General features: G+C 37.3%; 1 long non-coding RNA gene across 1 annotated transcript in view; it reads left to right on the top strand.

Annotated features, from left to right (window-relative positions):
• Positions 1-14,580, top strand: part of LOC122240086 — a 72,289-nt gene extending 57,709 nt beyond the window's left edge. The window contains exon 3 of the long non-coding RNA XR_006219412.1: positions 14,498-14,580. This is a non-coding gene — a long non-coding RNA (uncharacterized LOC122240086). The remainder of the gene's footprint in view (positions 1-14,497) is intronic.
• Positions 14,581-17,222: the final 2,642 nt, after the last annotated feature.

Here is a 17,222-nt window from a genome sequence, read left to right as displayed (position 1 = left end):
AAGAGAAAAATGGGAAAAAAATCAGAAAGGACTGACTAAATACTTAGAATGTGTGCCCAGCATATATATAAATCCCAAATATGTATATACCTTCAAGGTGCTTTACCATTTTAATTCCCAGCATCAATACCATTTTGCAGTCCCTGCATATCCAATGTGATAAGTGATTATATAGGATAGTATGCCTGATTTTAGAGGCAAACACATGTAGAACTTTAAAAGGTATTTAAATTATTTTATTATTTTAAAGATTTTGGTATTGTTCCTGGTCTCCTAATGATGTATTCATAATTTTCACGATAACATCGGTAGGTTGCCTTTTTGTTTTGTGGATGATTTCCTTGGCTCTGCAGAAGTGTTTTAGTTTGACGTAGGCCCAATAGTTTATTTTCACTCTTCTTGCTTTTTGTGTGTGATGTCAGATTTAAAAAATCATTGCCAAGATGAATGCCAAGGGGCTTGCCACCTATGTTTTCTTCTGGGAGTTTTATGGTTTCAGGTGTTACATACAAGTCTTTAACCCACTTTGAGTTAGTTTTTGTTTCTGGTGTAAAATAGTGGCCCAGTTTCTCTCTTTGGCATACGGCTGCCCTGTTTTCTCAACACCATTTATTGATGTGACTGTCCTTTCCCCATTGTATATTCTTGGTTCCTTTTGCATAAATTAACTACCTAGGCATGGGTTTTTTTCTGGGTTTTCAATTCTTTTCCATTAATCTGTGTCTGTTTTTAAACTAATACCATGCTGGTTAAATTACTATAGCTTTGTAATATAGTTTGAAATCAGGGCACATGATGCCTTCAGCTTTGTTCTTCTTTCTCAAGGTTGCTTTAGCTATTCAGAATCTTTTATAGTCCCATACAAATATTAGGATTGTTCATTCTATTTCTGTGAAAAGTGCCATTGGAATTTGGATAGGGGTTACAGTGAATCTGTTTATTGCTTTAGATAGTATGGGCTTTTTTCTTTTTTCTTTTTTTTTTCTGAGAGAGAATGTGTGAGCATGAGTGGGGGAGGGGCAGAGGGAGAGAGGGAGAGAGAGAGGGAGGAGGGAGAGAGAGAGAGAGAGAGAGAGAGAGAGAGAGAGAGAGAGAGAGAAGGAGAAAATCCTAAGCAGACTCCACACCCCAGCATGGAGCTGACACGGGATTGGATCCCATGATCCTGGGATCATGACCTGAGCCTAAATCAAAAGTTGGGTGTTCAACTGACTGAGCCACCCAGGTGCTTCTAGACATGTTAACAATACTAATTCTTCTACTTCATGAGCACAGAATATCTTTGCAATTATTTGTGTCTTCTTTAATTTCTTTCATTAATGTCTCATAGTTTTCAATATATAGGTCTTTCACCTTCTAGGTTAAATTTATAAATTTATAGGCATTTTACTTTTTTGGTGCAGTTGTAAATGGGATTGTTCTCTTAATATCCCTTTCTGATAGTTCATTATTAGTGTATAGAAATGCAACATATTTTTGTATATTGATTTTCTATGTACAACTTTACTGAATTCATTTATTCTAACAGTTTTTTGATGAAATATTTAGGGTTATATATATATATATTTATATTTATATATTATTTATATATTTATATATAAATAATATTGTGTAATCTGCAAATAGTGGCAGTTTTACTTCTTCCTTTTCAATTTGGATGACCTTTCTTCATTTCTTCCTTCCCTCCCTTCTTTTTTCTTTCTTTCCCTTCCTTTCTTTCTTTCTTTCTTTCTTTCTTTCTTTCTTTCTTTCTTTCTCTCTTTCTTTCTTTTTTTCTTTCTTTCTCTCCTTACTGCTCTGACTATGGACTTCCAATACTATGTTGAATAAGGGTAGTAAGAATGGCATTTCTCTCTTGTTCCTGACCTTACAGGAAAAGCTTTCAGCTTTTTACAGTTGAGTATGATGTTAACTGTAACATTGTCAAATATTACTTTTATCAGGTTTGTTCCCTCTATACCTACTTTGTTGAGTCTTTTAAATCATAAATGGATGTTGAATTTTGTCAAATTGCTTTTTCTAGATCTATTGAGATCATCGTCTGATTTTTATTCTTCATTTTCTTTTTTTTTTTTTAAATTTTTTTAACGTTTATTTATTTTTGAGACAGAGAGAGACAGAGCATGAACGGGGGAGGGGCAGAGAGAGAGGGAGACACAGAATCTGAAACAGGCTCCAGGCTCTGAGCTGTCAGCCCAGAGCCCGACGCGGGGCTCGAACTCACAGACCGTGAGATCATGACCTGAGCTGAAGTCCGACGCTTAACCGACTGAGCCACCCAGGGGCCCCTATTCTTCATTTTCTTATTCTGATGTAGTACATTAACTGAGTTACGGGTGTTAAACTATCATTGCATCCCTAGAATAAATCCCACTTGATCATGGTGTATGACCCTTTTAATGCGTTATTGAATTTTGTTTGCAAGTATTTTGTTGAAGATTTTTATATCTATGTTCATCAGGGATATTGGCCAATAATTTTCCTTCCCTGGAATGTCTTTGTCTGGTTTTGGTAACAGATAATGCTGGAATCATAAAATGAGTTTGGAAGAATCTCATCCTCTTCTGTTTTTTGGAAGAGTTTGAGAGGATTGGTATTAAATCTTCTTGGAATGGTAGAATTCACTAACAAAACCGTTTGGTCCTGGACTTTGGTTTGTTGGGAGGTTTTTTAATAATGAACTCAATCTTCTTACTAGTAATTAGTATGTTCAGATTTTCTATTTCACTATAATTCAGTCTTGGTAAAGTTGTATGTTTCTAGGAACTTATCCATTTCTTGTAGGTTGTCCAATTTGTTGACATATAATTTTTCATAGTCATCTCATTATCCTTTGTATTTCTGTGGTATCAGTTGTAACATCTCTTTCATTTCTGATTTTATATATATGAATCCTCTCCTTTTTCTTGGTGAATCAAGCTAAAGGTGTGTCAAATTTTGTTTATCTTTTCAAAGAACCAGCTCTTAGTGTTATTGATCTTCTCTATTGTCTTTTTAGTATCCATTTCATTTATTTTTGCTTTAATCTTTGGTTATTTCCTTCCTTCTACAAACTTTGCACTTTGTTCTTCTTTTTCTAGTTCTTTGTGGTGTAAAGTTAGGTTATTTATTTGAGACTTTTCTTGCTTCTTGAGATAGGTATTTATCACTGTGACCTTCCCTCTTCGAACTGATTTTGCTGCATCTCACGAATTTTCGTATGTTATATTTCCATTTTCGTTTGTCTCAAGGTAGTTTTTTATTTCTCTTTTGATTTCTTCTTTGGCCCATTTGTTGTTCAGTAGCATGTTGTTTAATCTCCACAAAGCTGTGAATTTTCCAGTGTTTTTCATGTAATTAATTTCTAGTTTCATAGCACTGTTGTGGAGAAAGATGCTTTATATGATTTCAATTCTCTTAAATTTATTAAGATTTGTTTTGTGGACTAACATATGATATATCCTGGAAATTTTTTCACATGAGAAGATGTATATTCTGTTGCCTTCAGATGGAATGTTCTGTATATATCTGTTAAGTCCATCTGGTGTGATGTTTCATTTAAGGCCTATGTTTCTCTATTCATTTTCTGTCTGGATGATCTGTCCACTGGTGTAAGTGGAGTATTAAAACCCCTTACTATTATTGTATGATATCTATTTCTTCCTTCAGATCTGTTAATATTTGCTTTATATATTTTTGTGTTCCTATGTTAGGTGCATAAATATTTACCAATGTTGTATCATCTTATTGGATTGATCTCTTTATCATAACGTAATGTCCATCTTTGTCTTTTATTATAGTCTTTGTTGTAAAGTCTATTTTTTCTGATATAAGTATAGCTACTCTGGATTTCTTTTGGTTTCCATTTGCATGTAATATCTTTTTCCATCCCCTCACTTTCAGTCTGTGTGTGTCCTTACCTCTAAAGTGAATTTCTTATAGGCAGCATATGATGAGTCCTATTCTTTTTAATTTTTAAATTTTGTTTAAATCCAAGTTAGTTAAAATATAGTGTAATAATGATTTAAGTAGTAGAATTTAGTAATTTGTCACTTACATGTAACACCCAGTGTTCATCCCAATAAGTGCTCTCCTTAATGTCCATCACCCATTTAGCCCATCCCTCCACCAAACACCCCTCCAGCAACCCTCAGTTTGTTCTTTGTATTTAAGAGTCTTTATCTTATTTTTCCTTCCCTTCCCCTATGTTCATCTGTTTGTTTCTTAAATTCCACAGATGAGTGAAATCATACAATATTTATCTTTCTCTGACTGACTTATTTCGCTTAGCATAATACATTCTAGTTCCATCCACGTTGTTGCAAATGGCAAGATTTCATTCTTTTTGATTGCCAAGTAATATCCTATGGTGTATATATACCACATCTTCTTTATCCATTTATCAGTTGATGCACATTTGGCTTCTTTCCATAATTTGGCTATTGTTGATAATGCTGCTGTAAACATTGGGGATCATGTTCCCCTTCAAAATAGCACACCTGTATCCTTTAGATAAATGCCTACTAGTGCCATTTCTTGGTCATAGGGTAGTTTTATTTTTAATTTCTTGAGGAACTTCCATACTGTTTTCCAGAGTGGCTGCAACAGTTTGCATTCCCACAGCAGTGCAAAAGTGTTCCCCTTTCTCCACATCCTCTCCAACATCTGTTATTTCCTGAGTTGTTAATGTTAGCCATTCTGACAGGTGTAAGTGGCATCTCATTGTGGTTTTGATTTGTATTTCCCTGATGATGAGTGATGTTGGGCATTTTTTCATGTGTCTGTTAGCCATCTGGATGTCTTCTTTGGAAAAGTGTCTGTTCATGTCTTTTGCCCATTTCTTCACGGGATCATTTGTTTTTTAGGGTGTTGAGTTTAATAAGTTCTTGTAGATTTTGGATACTAACCCTTTATCTGATTTGTCATTTGCAAATATCTTCTCCCCTTGCATCAGTTGCCTTCAGTTTTGTTGATTGTTTCCTTCAGTGCGCAGAAGTTTTTTATCTTGATGAGATCCCAGTAGTTCATTTCTTGTTTTTAATTCCCTTGCCTTTGGAGACATGTCTAGTGAGAAGTTGCTGTGGCCGAGGTCAAAGAGGTTGTTGCCCGTTTTCTCCTTTAGGATTTTGATGGCTTCCTGTCTTACATTTAGGTCTTTCATCCATTTTGAGTTTCTTTTTGTGTATGGTATAAGAAAGTACCTAGGATCATTCTTCTGCCTGTCTCTGTCCAGTCTTCCTGACACCATTTGCTGAAGAGACTGTCTTTTGTCCATTGGATATTCTTTCCTGCTCTGTTAAAGATTAGTTGGCCATATATTTGTGTGTCCATTTCTGAGTCCTCTATTCTCTTCCATTGATCTGAGTGTCTGTTCTTGTGCCAGTACCATACTGTCTTGATAATTACAGCTTTGTAAGGCAGCTTGATGTCTGGGATTGTGATGCCTCCAGCTTTGGTTTTCTTTTTCAGGATTACTTTGGCTATTTGGGGTCTTTTCTGATTCCACACAAATTTCAGAATTGTTTGTTCTAGCTCTGTGAAGAATACTGGTGTTATTTTGATAGGGATTGCATTGAATATGTAGCTTGCTTTGGGTAGTATCGACAAGTCTTTTTTTTTTTTTTTAATCCATTCAGCCACTCTTTGTCTTTTGATTATACAATTTATTACATTTATATTTAAAATAATTATTATTAGGGGGTGCCTGGGTGGCTCAGTCGGTTAAGTGGCCGACTTCGGCTCGGGTCATGATCTCACGGTCAGTGAGTTCCAGCCCCGCGTCGGGCTCTGTGCTGACAGCTCAGAGCTTAGAGCCTGTTTCAGATTCTGTGTCTCCCTCTCTCTGACCCTCCCCCATTCATGCTCTGTCTCTCTCTGTCTCAAAAATAAATAAACATTAAAAAAATAATTAAAAAAATAATTATTATTAGGTACATAATTATGCTATTTTGTTAATTGTTTTCTAGCTGTTTTTGTAGTTCCTCTGTTTCCTTTTTTTGTCTCTTGCTCTCCTCATTTTTGGTTTTATGACTTTCTTTCATAATATGCTTATATTTCTCTATCTTTTGCATATTTACCATGGGTTTCTGCTTTGTGGTTATCATGGGGCTTATGTATAATAACTTATATCTATAGCAGTCTATTTAAAGTTGATAACAACTTAAGATTGATTCCATTCTCAAGCTCGACTTTTTTATTCCCCATCTCCTATGTTTTATGGTGCTGTTTTGTTTTTTGTTTTTTAAGTAGGCTCCATGCTGGGCTTGAACTCAGGACCCTGAGAACAAGACCTGAGCTAAGATCAAGAGTTGGATGCTGAAATCACTGAGCCACCCAGGCACCTCTGTTTAATATTTTTGATGTCACATTTTACATTTTTTTAATCTTGTGTGTTCCTTAATTAATTATAGTAATCAGTCATATAGTTACTTTTGTCTTTTAAACTTATATTAACTTTATAAGTTATTAATCCACTACCTTTATTATATATTTACCTTTCCAGGGAGATTTATTCTTTCATATGTTTTCTTGTTACTAATTAGTGCTCCTTCTTTTTGCTGAGCACACACGCTAAGTATTTAGTCAGTCCTTGCTGATTTTTGAGTCACTGATTCTGTTTACTTTTCTCAATAGCTATAGAACATAGCCAAGAAAGTGATCATTTCTATTTACCTGAAGGGCATGAAAATGTAACTGACTTCATCATCCATTCCTTATGTACCTCACTATTTTTGAAGATGAAAAGACTGGAGGTTACAAGTATGGATTTTGTACATGATGTGCATGCTAGCACTGCCACAGGGTTTCTTTTTTATTATTATTAATTTGACACAGATGACAAGAAGTGTTGACATCTTAAAGAGTAATAAAGTCAAACTACTTTTATTCCTTTAGAAGCTTACTCTCCTCTTATCTCAGTTTTGCTCACTGATAAAACAGAAATCAACAGAATATATACAGTTGCAAATTTCAGGTGAACTCTGCAAATCAAATTAAAAGCAGTGATATAATTGCCACAAATTTAAACTTTTAAAAATTTAATTTACTTAAAAAATAAAGATGAAGTTACCATAATTTTTGCGTAATTACACTAGAAAATGAAAGTTTTTGCATTGTACATTCAGAAGTAAGCTTTCTTATGTACAAGGTTAGGTCCCATGTACCATTTCAGAAGGAGCTAGTCTCAGTATATGGGGACTTAAATAATGAGTTTGGAATGATCTTTCCTCTAGGCATGCTGGTTTTATCTGTGCTCTGTTTTCTTTATTCCATAATTTCTTATGCATCAGACACCCGTGGGTTCTCAATAAATGCTGATTGAATGAATATAAGATGTTAAAGGCAGTAAGTAAAGGAATCAGATGAGATATTGTCTCCCTATCTTCTTTGTGAATAGGAGCAGTTTGAATAGGTGCCCATTTGACAATAAAATAATATCAGGGGACTTCACACCAGGTCAGTTTGGTTTGGCTCATTCCAACATAAGAATGTTTCCAGTGATTCATCTGAGCAATATTCCTCCTTTTTCATAGTTCTGATGAAGGACAGTTTCTACTTATAAATGTTTTTGATCCCCTTGTTTAAGCAATGATACATTCTCAGAATGTTATCAAAGGTGTACAATTTCAGGGCATAGTACCATTATCCATCCATTAGCTTTACTACAACTTTTCTTACTCTTGTTACAAATTCTAAAATGCGTTAAATTGAAAATGTCTAATTTAGAGTCAGAGCCCTGTAGAGGTCTAAAGAAAGAGTCCTAAATGTTGCCAATTTTAAAAAGAAAGAGTAACTCAGAGCAGGGAGGATCTATTCATTCAACATCATTTCACAAAGGTTAAGTGGAGCCTAGAAAGCATGATTCATTATTGCAATTTGTTGGTTCTTCGTACAATAGTATAAAGTAACAAATATGTACCTGAGATTTTGAGATTGTACTAGGCCCTGAGGCTACAGCAGGAAACAGAATGGACAAAAAGTCTGCTCTTTTTCAAGCTTACCTTCTCATACAGGGGGAGACTAAATACCATAGTTAATTTACATTAAGATAAACATTTTTGTACCTCAGAGACTTGTTTGTGTCTTATAGTTGCTGTTGGCCTAGTGTCCATCAAGCCCTTGCTGTTATTGCCTGTTCATAATTCATCAAAACTTGTAGAGTGAAGTCAGCAATTTGGGACAAAATCCTGGCGACACTGGCAGAGCATTCGGGAAATGCCATATCTCCAAAGCTGCTGATAGCACAAAACAGTGATTGGTGGAGAAACACTGTCGATGAGTCTGGGTTACATAGTCAAGAGCAGTTGAACTCTGAATACGATGCAGTCTTAGAAACACGTCAATTTATGTTGCTGGTATTTCCCCCTTGGTTTGCACAATAGTGACATATAATAAAAACTAGACTTATCTAGTTATCTAGACTTAAAGATAGGTATAGATAAATCTAAAATAGCTGTTGCAGTGAGTGTAAAATAATTTAAAAGGAATTTTTAATTTAATTCTTAGTACCACATAAAATTATACTGTTTCTTGTAATTTATGGTTTCTCAGATGTGAAGAAATATAATGTGTCTATATTAGATGATGATAAATGCTTTAGAGAACACTAAAACATAGAAAAGTGAGTAGGGAGTGGAATGGGGTGGTTTGCACGTTTAGCCAGGGTAGGCAGGAAAGCCCTTGAGAAAGTGACATTTAAAATACTTTTTTTTTTTTAAGACTTGATGAGAGACTGAGCTGGGCAGACAGCTGAAAAGAGTATCTCAGGCAGAGTGAACAACCAGTGTGAAGGCCCTAAGCAGGAGCATACCAAGCTTATTTGAGAAATAGAGAGGAGGTCATATGGCTAGAGGACAGTGAGAAAGGGTAAAGTAGTAGGAGATGAGGTTAAAAATTAAAGGAGGCCAGCTCACACAGAAACCTGTAGGAGATTGTGAAAGATGTACTTTGAGATTAAAAAGATTTTCACATTTACTCTAAATTGGGATCCATTAAGGGAATAACATGACCCAGCTTACATATTTAAAGAATCAATGAGGCTGCTAGATGGAGAAAAAGAAACTGAAGGGAGACAAAGACAGAACTGGAGAGAATAGTTGGGAGGCTATCATCATAAACTGGCTGGGAAATGATGGTGGCTTGGACCAGTGTAGTAGCACTATAGGGATCAGAAGAAGTGATGGAATTCACAACTCACTTTTAAGGTAGATCCAAAGGTTTTGCTGATAATTTGGATAAGGAATATGAGAAAAAGAAAAGAAGATTCAAGAGGACTCCAAGGTTTCTCATCTTAGCGACTACAGACATGAGGTTGACATTAACTGAGATGAGGAGAATGACCAGAAGAACAGATGTGGTGGGGCTGGCATGAATTCATTTTTAAACATGTGAAGTTTGATATGCCTATTAGACATCCAAGAGAAGATGTCATATAGACAATCAGATATGTGAAACTAGAGTTCTTACCACCGGTTCTTTGCCAAAATTTCCCATCATCTATTCATTGGCCAGAGTGTGTCCTCCTGTAGTTTCCCTTGAAAAGAGCAATTTTTCCCTGGGATCCCAGGCTCATATGAACAATGGTGCCTAAGTTCTTATGTGTTCAAAACTGTTTGATAATATCAGGTCCTGAAGAGAATGTCTAACAACAGGATCTGTCAATCACAGGTTACAATGTAAATTGGTACAACTGCCATGGAAAATAGTTTGGGAACTTATTTCCAACTACTGTGGAATATGGTTTGGTGTAACGTATTCAATTTTAAGATTGAATATTTACAAACTCTAACAGCCAGCAATTTCACACCAACATTTATATCCAAGAGAAAAATCTGGACAAATGTATTAGAGGACATGCACAAAAATATCCAAAGTAGTTGCCCAGCAAAACGTGGAAACAGCCCAAAAACATTTCAAAATAACCAGTCAGAAATGTACTGTATTTCATCTCCTCTAATGTGTGCAATTTTTCTTATGATGTCTCAAAAATCTTAGCTTACTTGGCAGAGGTTTTTTATTAGTGATTGTGCCAACCATGAAAATATTGTTCTTTAGCTCCAAATCATCTCATCTATATTCTGCTTTGTGGTACAGCACTGAGAGACCACAACGCACTCCTGTGCTTTCCCCAGCTGGCTCTGTTAAAGGTTTGTCAACAGGGGGCACCAGAGGAGGTTTCCGTGCCAGAGAAGGAAGAAGGGACTTGCTCCTCCTGTTGGCTTCCTGCTTCCTCTCCCCGTGATCTCCCTCCCCTCCAAGCAACCTTTCTTCACAACAGCGATGGCAAATCATTCCTTTAGTGGCAGTTAAACTCGGTTGTAACTTTCCCGTCACATGCAGAAAACCAGCTTGGTAACACTGCCTCACCGGAGGGCAACTACCCCCTCCCCAGAGGCCTAGACCTGTGTCCCAGGGAGCCCCCTCCTCTGGGCTCAGAGATGCATCAACTGAGCAGTGCTTCCTCTTCAGATATCTGTCTCAGTTTCAGCCCCATATGGACCTTTTTTTCTAAGTTCTTCCCTTAGTTTCCTCTGTTTTCTCAGCCATAGGACATGATAGTTTCTTCCTGCAGTTTCTACCTTCATGCTATCTTAGAGTCCTCTTTTTACCCTTTCAGTGGAAAACAACTTTATACCTGGTACTGTGTTTTGTATCAAATTCCTCTGGTCAAATAACTGGTGTGATTTCTGTCTGACTAATACAATAGTACATAAAATAATTGTACCATCTTGGGGTGCCTGGGTGGCTCAGTCAGTTAAGCATCTGACTCTTGGTTTCAGCTCAGGTCATGATCTCATGATTCATGAATTTGAGCCCTGCGTTGGCTTCTCAGAGACTGCTTGGGATTCTCTCTCTCTCTCCCCCTCTCTCTGCCCCTCCTGCGTGCTCTCTTATTCTCTCTTTCAAAATAAATAAACTTTAAGAAACATAATTATACTCCTTATAATTCATAGGGTATTAGATTTGAAGTGTCAGGAGATCATATACAGCAAAATCTTGCAAAAAGCTAAAAACAAAGAAAACTCTATATTTTAGGAACACACACACACGTGATTTATATAGTTCTTATCTCTGATAAAGTTTTTATGTTTGGGTTCATTGAGTTTGTTATTACATAAATAATACCTACTTACATCGAAATCTGCATGCATAATACATTCATAATACATATATACATGCATAGAACAATGGTTGAGCTTTGATGAGACTATAAAAAGAACTTTGATTAGTCTGATTCTCTATAAATGACCTCATAATAAAATAAAATCATTTCCCTTTTTACTTAAAGTAAGATTTGGCTATGAAATTCTTGACTCATGTTCATTGCTTGAATGTACTGAGGACATGTCTTCACTGTGTTTTGGTACTGAGTGTTTCTATACTGAAATCAGATGCCACCCTGCTTGTATTTCCCTTAAAAGTGAGTTCTTTCATCTGTTGCCTGGCTTCCCAAAAGGCAAGGATTCTTTCTAGATCTTTAAAGGATTCCAAAAGGGATTTGTTCTGTATCTTTAAAGGCAACAACTTCACCAAAGTGTGATTTGGTGTTGATGGTTCTGGGTCAACTCTCTGTTGCTCAGTGTGCCGTGAATTTTCTTTAATTACATGTTAAAACACTCATTCTCTTGCTTTCTTTGGGGTTTCTTCTTTGGAATTCCAATTAAGTGTACAAGGGCTATGCTTTGCTTCACTTCTTTACTTGTGTAGCTGTGATCTGTCACTGACCCTATGTCTGTATTTCTCTTTTCTTCTGTTTGTTTTTTCCCATTTCTATCCTCTGTGTCCTTTACTGTGGCCTCACTGTTGTCAGATTTCCCTTATGCCCGTCCTACTTTATGTTTTATTTCTGTTACTTTTTGTCTTACTTTCTTTCCTGAATTCTGCCATTACCTTCTATTGTGTGCTCCTCTCTTCCCTGATGTATCCATCTTGGTTTTCATGGTCAGGATTCATTTAACTTTTTTTCTCCAAAATAATGATAAATTATTTGTTTATAATTTTTGTCTGCTCTATCACTTTCCCTGAAAACTTTTCTTTGTCTTATATAAATGTCTTGCTGTTCTTTCCCACATATTTTCTTAGAGTATTTTTGGGTGACTAGCATACATTTCCTTTAATTTTTCTCTTTTTTTTAATGTATTGTCATATTGTCCTGAACCATTTTTTGAAACAGGTTAGAGGTGGAGGGATAGGTTAGGAGGAATAAGGGCCAGGGTAGCTCTCTTGACTTAGTAACTGAAGAGCTGTAACTCCTCCCTTCGTATAGTGAGAAATGTTTCCTTGAAATATGACCCTGTTGTGTGGCCACATCTTCTGTGCCTCCCTGAGCTCATCCTGGTTCTGTCTGACTCGTCCAGCCAGGCCTACGCTTCCCCAGTTCCTTGACCAGTACTGCAACCAGGAGACTGTCTTCAATGCAATCCCCACACTTTTTGAGGGTGTATTTTTGTTGATGCTTTCTAAAATACCCAACTCTGGACCCCCAGGCACCTTCCACATCTTTCTTCTCATCCGTTCCTGCTACTTCTAACCTCTCTGATCTAACCCCTACCTGCAGCAGTTCTCTCATAGGTGGAATATTCTCCTCCTGAGGGAGGAATTCTCTGGAGATTTCTGAGCCACACCACCACTAAGCCCTCTGTCCTTCCCATTCTTCCCTGATGCTTCCCACCTGGCTTCCTGTAGACTTTTGCTGGCTTCAGCTGTTCTTGGCAGTTCTTAAATGTAAATGGAGTTTCCAGGTTTTCTCTGTCTCTTGGCTTCACTATAAACAAATTGTGTGACTTCTGGAAAAATTCTCTGTGTGGTTTCCAAGAGGAGTTGAAGCAAGATCCAGAATTAAGCTGGCACCATGTCCCTACCAGAAGTTCTACAACTGTGATCTAAAAAGAAGAGAGAAAAACTGCCATTGTATTCTCTTCAAAATCTGTTTTCAATCTTTCAAAGAAAGATGTGAAAAATGAAGTTGGCCTGAGGTTTGAGGCGGATATTGTGACTGGTGCTCATCTCAGTCAACTGTTTTCTTGAAGGTTTGGGAGCACATTTGGTGTAGCAGGAATTGAGCGGGCAAGGCTAAATCGAATATTGAGAATGAATGGGCAGACATTTTCACAGGACCAAATTTGGTACGCAGTTATCATGATTTCTTCGTTATTTTCTTGTATTAATCATGGTGAGAGAAGTCGAAAGAGCAGAGAGGGAGGGAAAACACTGAAACTTTGTTATTAAGCCTATGAAAAGGAATAGAGGAGGCAAAAGGAGACTGGGTTCTGAGCCTCAGTGCAACCAGGAAAAACATCCTCTTCAGACAAAAAGCAATTACATAAAAATTGGTTCAGAAATATCATGTCAGAGCTGTGCAATCTTAAGAAAAAATTTACCTGGATTTTGAAAGCCAATTTATAAGAAATTTTAATATAAAGAGTTATCATGTTATTCATTTAAATCTTGTTAAATGAAGTAGCTCTTGCATTTAGCTAGTCTGTTTATTCTCTTTATAGGATTGTGGCAAAGTCTTAACTACCTGGATTGTTAACCCCATCAAACCTCGGGTTATCCACCAAAAAAATCATTGCATTACCATGTTTAGCTGAACCACCAACTATCTAGTGACAACTAGCAAGTCTTTGCCTTTAAAGAAACAACTGGTCTCTTTAGCAACAGAAATGTCAGGAAGTCTGGAAAACCCTCCAGTTCCAAAGGATCATAATCTGAGTGGCTGGGTTTCAGACATCCTGACAGAGGCCAGAGGATATTATTTTGGTTAAGAGACTCTTTTCATAATCCCTCAAATCATAGGAGGTTGTCCACTCCCAGCCTGCCTCTACATCTGGCCTCCAGTGACTCTGACATCCCTGGCCAGATGCATTGTTAACACATTCCACTGAATGTTGTGAGTGGGTATCAATGTGACAGCAGGGAAGTGTGGCTGAAATGGATCTCCCCAGTCCCAGGACCTTGTCCTGCTTGGCAAATACTGTAATACTTGACTTTATTATAGGGATTAAGACCTCTGATTTCAGTGATGTAACATCAACAGTCCTCTGTTAATCCAATAATGATTCAACAACCGCTCTTTAGATCCTTTGATTTAGTGAGATGTAATGGGGTAGTTTTTAGGTTCCTGAATTCCAACTACATTAATTGCTATACTTAGAGTGCAGCTGTCGAGCCTTTAATCCCTCTCTGCTGCAATGATATTTAATTGAATTGAATTATATTAAATTACCCTGAATGTACTCATGACTGTTCATTTGTTTGTACTATTAATTTTTTTTTATTTTGAAAGCAATCAAAGTTTGAGGTACAGACCAGAGTACTTCATGTTTTCTCATATAAACCTAAAAAATAGAGATAAAATAATGCACTAATGAGGCAAATAGACAGTTTCTAAACAATTTTTCGTCAGAGACATTTGTCACTATTTAATGGTAAGTGATACATTTATATGCACTGCATTTCAATTGCATCTATAATCATTTGAAATTAAATAATGTAAATATCTCTCTTCCCTTATTAGACAAAATTTGTATCAACACATTGTGAATCGCAAAACAGACCAAGAAATGGAAATAAAGACTAAAAATACATGCTGCTTAGAAGACAAAAATATAAGAGATATGAGGTCATGGGTATCTATTGTGCTCAGGTAAGCACTAAGGGTAACACACTTATTATTTCATGAAGTACAGCAGCAGGGCAGGGCTCCTGGGTGCCTGTGAGCCTCTGAGTCACAATCTTTCCTTCCCTGCACCTCACTGGTATGGCCCATAGGGAAAGGTCCATGAGGCCATCTGCAAGGTGCACTCCAAGCCATCTTCTGAAGAAAACAGCTCCTATACTCCTTTGTGCACTAAGTTACTACAGCTTGAGCCAAATTCAAGGAGTGAAGTGAGCCATGCTATCCTGGTCACCTAAGCCAGAGTCACTGGTGGGGTGGGCTGGACATGAGAAAGGCCAAAAACCACTGCTGGACTTTGGCCGAGCTCTTTCCCATCAGGTGCTTCGTATGGAGTAGTAACAAACAGACTCAATCAGATCCTCTTTCTTAGAAAAAAGGAATTCCCGGAGTGCATAAGTCTGCAGGTGGATCCCAGAGCTTGTAAAGATATCATTCTTCCTCTGTGAGACCTACTCTCTAGTCAACTGCTGATGTATGTGGGACCAAAAGTGACCATACGACCAAGAAGGAGGTGATAATTGAGCCATCTGACATGCCCCTGAATCCCAACCTTTATCACAACAAAGGTTACCTGAATACCTCCTTTCTCGTAATCTTAAAAAATCCACTTTACCCTTCTGAATCAAGGTCTCTACTCTCTGCTGTTTCATTTTCCTTGCTGACCAGAGGGAGTATGAGAAAGCAGAAAGGGGACAACCTTGTTGCTCCCCAGATATGAGCTTTGTTTCTAACTCTGCTACTTGCCAGATGACAGCCACTGTCAAGTCTTCTCTGAGCTTCAGATTCCTTATCCCGAAAATGGGAATAATCTACATATGACCTGCATGGTTCCCTTAAATCATTTAAGATAAAGAACAATTTTGTAAGCTGTCAACTAACGTACAGATATTATTATTTGAATCCTTAGCTAAACTGTGAGGGTCTCTAATAGCGGCACTTCTTTCTTTTTATCTCCTGTCCTGTATAATAATGTTTGAGATCACCAGGCAAGTTTAATAAATGCTTGTTGCATATGTCACTGCATCATAACCATGCTCTACATAGGTTATTCAAGAGGGGCACCATGTAAAGGAGGAAAGTCCAATAGGAACCCAAACCTTCACACATATTTCTTAAAGAAGGTAAAACTCAAAGGTAACTCTTGCTAAAATTCTCTTCCTCTCATATGATTTAGCACCACATATCTCCCAGGGTCTGTCACTAGTTTTCTTTCCCTCATCCCCCGTGACTCTTCTTGGCCATGACCATGACCTTTCTCTTGCCTTTCTCAACCTCTCCCCAAGCCCTTCATCACCAGCACGTTCCTCCAGACTTCCGAAGTGTCAGCTCCCCACACTCATTGTCCTCTGGGAAAGAAAGCTCCACATTCTCTTTCACTACTGTTTTATAGAGCATTTATCCCTCAGCCCATTTTTGTGATTGGAGCTCACAACAAGCGTAGAGGCAAGTGGAGGGGGTAAAAAGGAACAGTGGCAAAAACAAAGCCTAGTTTATTTGGCAGAGAGAAAGGGTGGGAACATTCACTTATGTTGTCATTTTTATCCTCTCCCCTATAGATGATTGGATGAAGAATTGGCAAGTTATGAGTACGCATTGAATTCCTACTGGGAATCAGGTTCTAGTAATGATGTGATAGAATTGAGCTACTTTGTCTCTGTCCTTGAAAGCTTTGTGCCTCAGTGATTTACGCAGAGCCTTGCACATGTCCTAGAAGATGCTACAAATACTCAAGAGAGTGAAGATAATGAGGTACTTTCATGGGATCAATCTGGAAAGTGTGTGCAGGGAACAAGAGTTGCTGAGATCACAATGATTTCAGGGAATCTGTAGGGAGTTGGCTGTTGCCTGTAACAATGAAGTTTTCATTGGGATAAAGACAGTCTGCCTTATGTTTGGCAAGCAGAGAGGAGAGAAACTAATTTGGCTGAACTAAATATCTATAAAAGTTTGGCATCTCTCCCTCTATAATTTAATGGGTGGAGAAATGTAAAGTTTTGGACCAGAAGCTCCTGAACCACGTTGTTGTTGTTGTTGTTGTTGTTCTGTTTGAATCAAGTTTGCAGCTTCTTTATAAGTAGTGCCCAAATAGAAGTATTTAGAATTGAAGAAGAAAGTACTAAGGGAACAGAGAGGTACCTGTGCTGGTACCATCCTTAAATTTAACCAATTTTGTTGTAAACATGTTGAAGTTAAGTAGACTCAGCTAGACTTGATGAAGGATTCACTTTATCCTCAGCGCAGTAGGAGATACCAAAATAGTGTTTTCTTTATAAATTGGGGAAAGTAATACTTCTCAACAACTCCCTAAAAAGGTGATTAAGAGGATTCAAAAGGATAATGAATGTAAATGGTAAGTATTCATCTGATACAGAGCAGGAGCTTAATAAATATTTGGGGATGAATGCATGAATGAATGAATGGACTATGGGAGTAGATTAGCCTTGTGACTCTCTAAGCCATACAATCTTTTTGATTCTTTGAAATAAACCTGGGACTGAGGAGTTAAGTAAGAGTCATGAGGTCTGAATTGAGATCAGTTCTTTATTCTGAGTTGGTTTACTTT

The sequence above is a fragment of the Panthera tigris genome, chromosome B4 (genome assembly GCF_018350195.1).
Source record: "Panthera tigris isolate Pti1 chromosome B4, P.tigris_Pti1_mat1.1, whole genome shotgun sequence".
NCBI lineage: Eukaryota > Metazoa > Chordata > Mammalia > Carnivora > Felidae > Panthera > Panthera tigris.
Note: the sequence above shows the minus strand (reverse complement) of the source record. Positions and strands in the feature narration are given on the sequence as shown.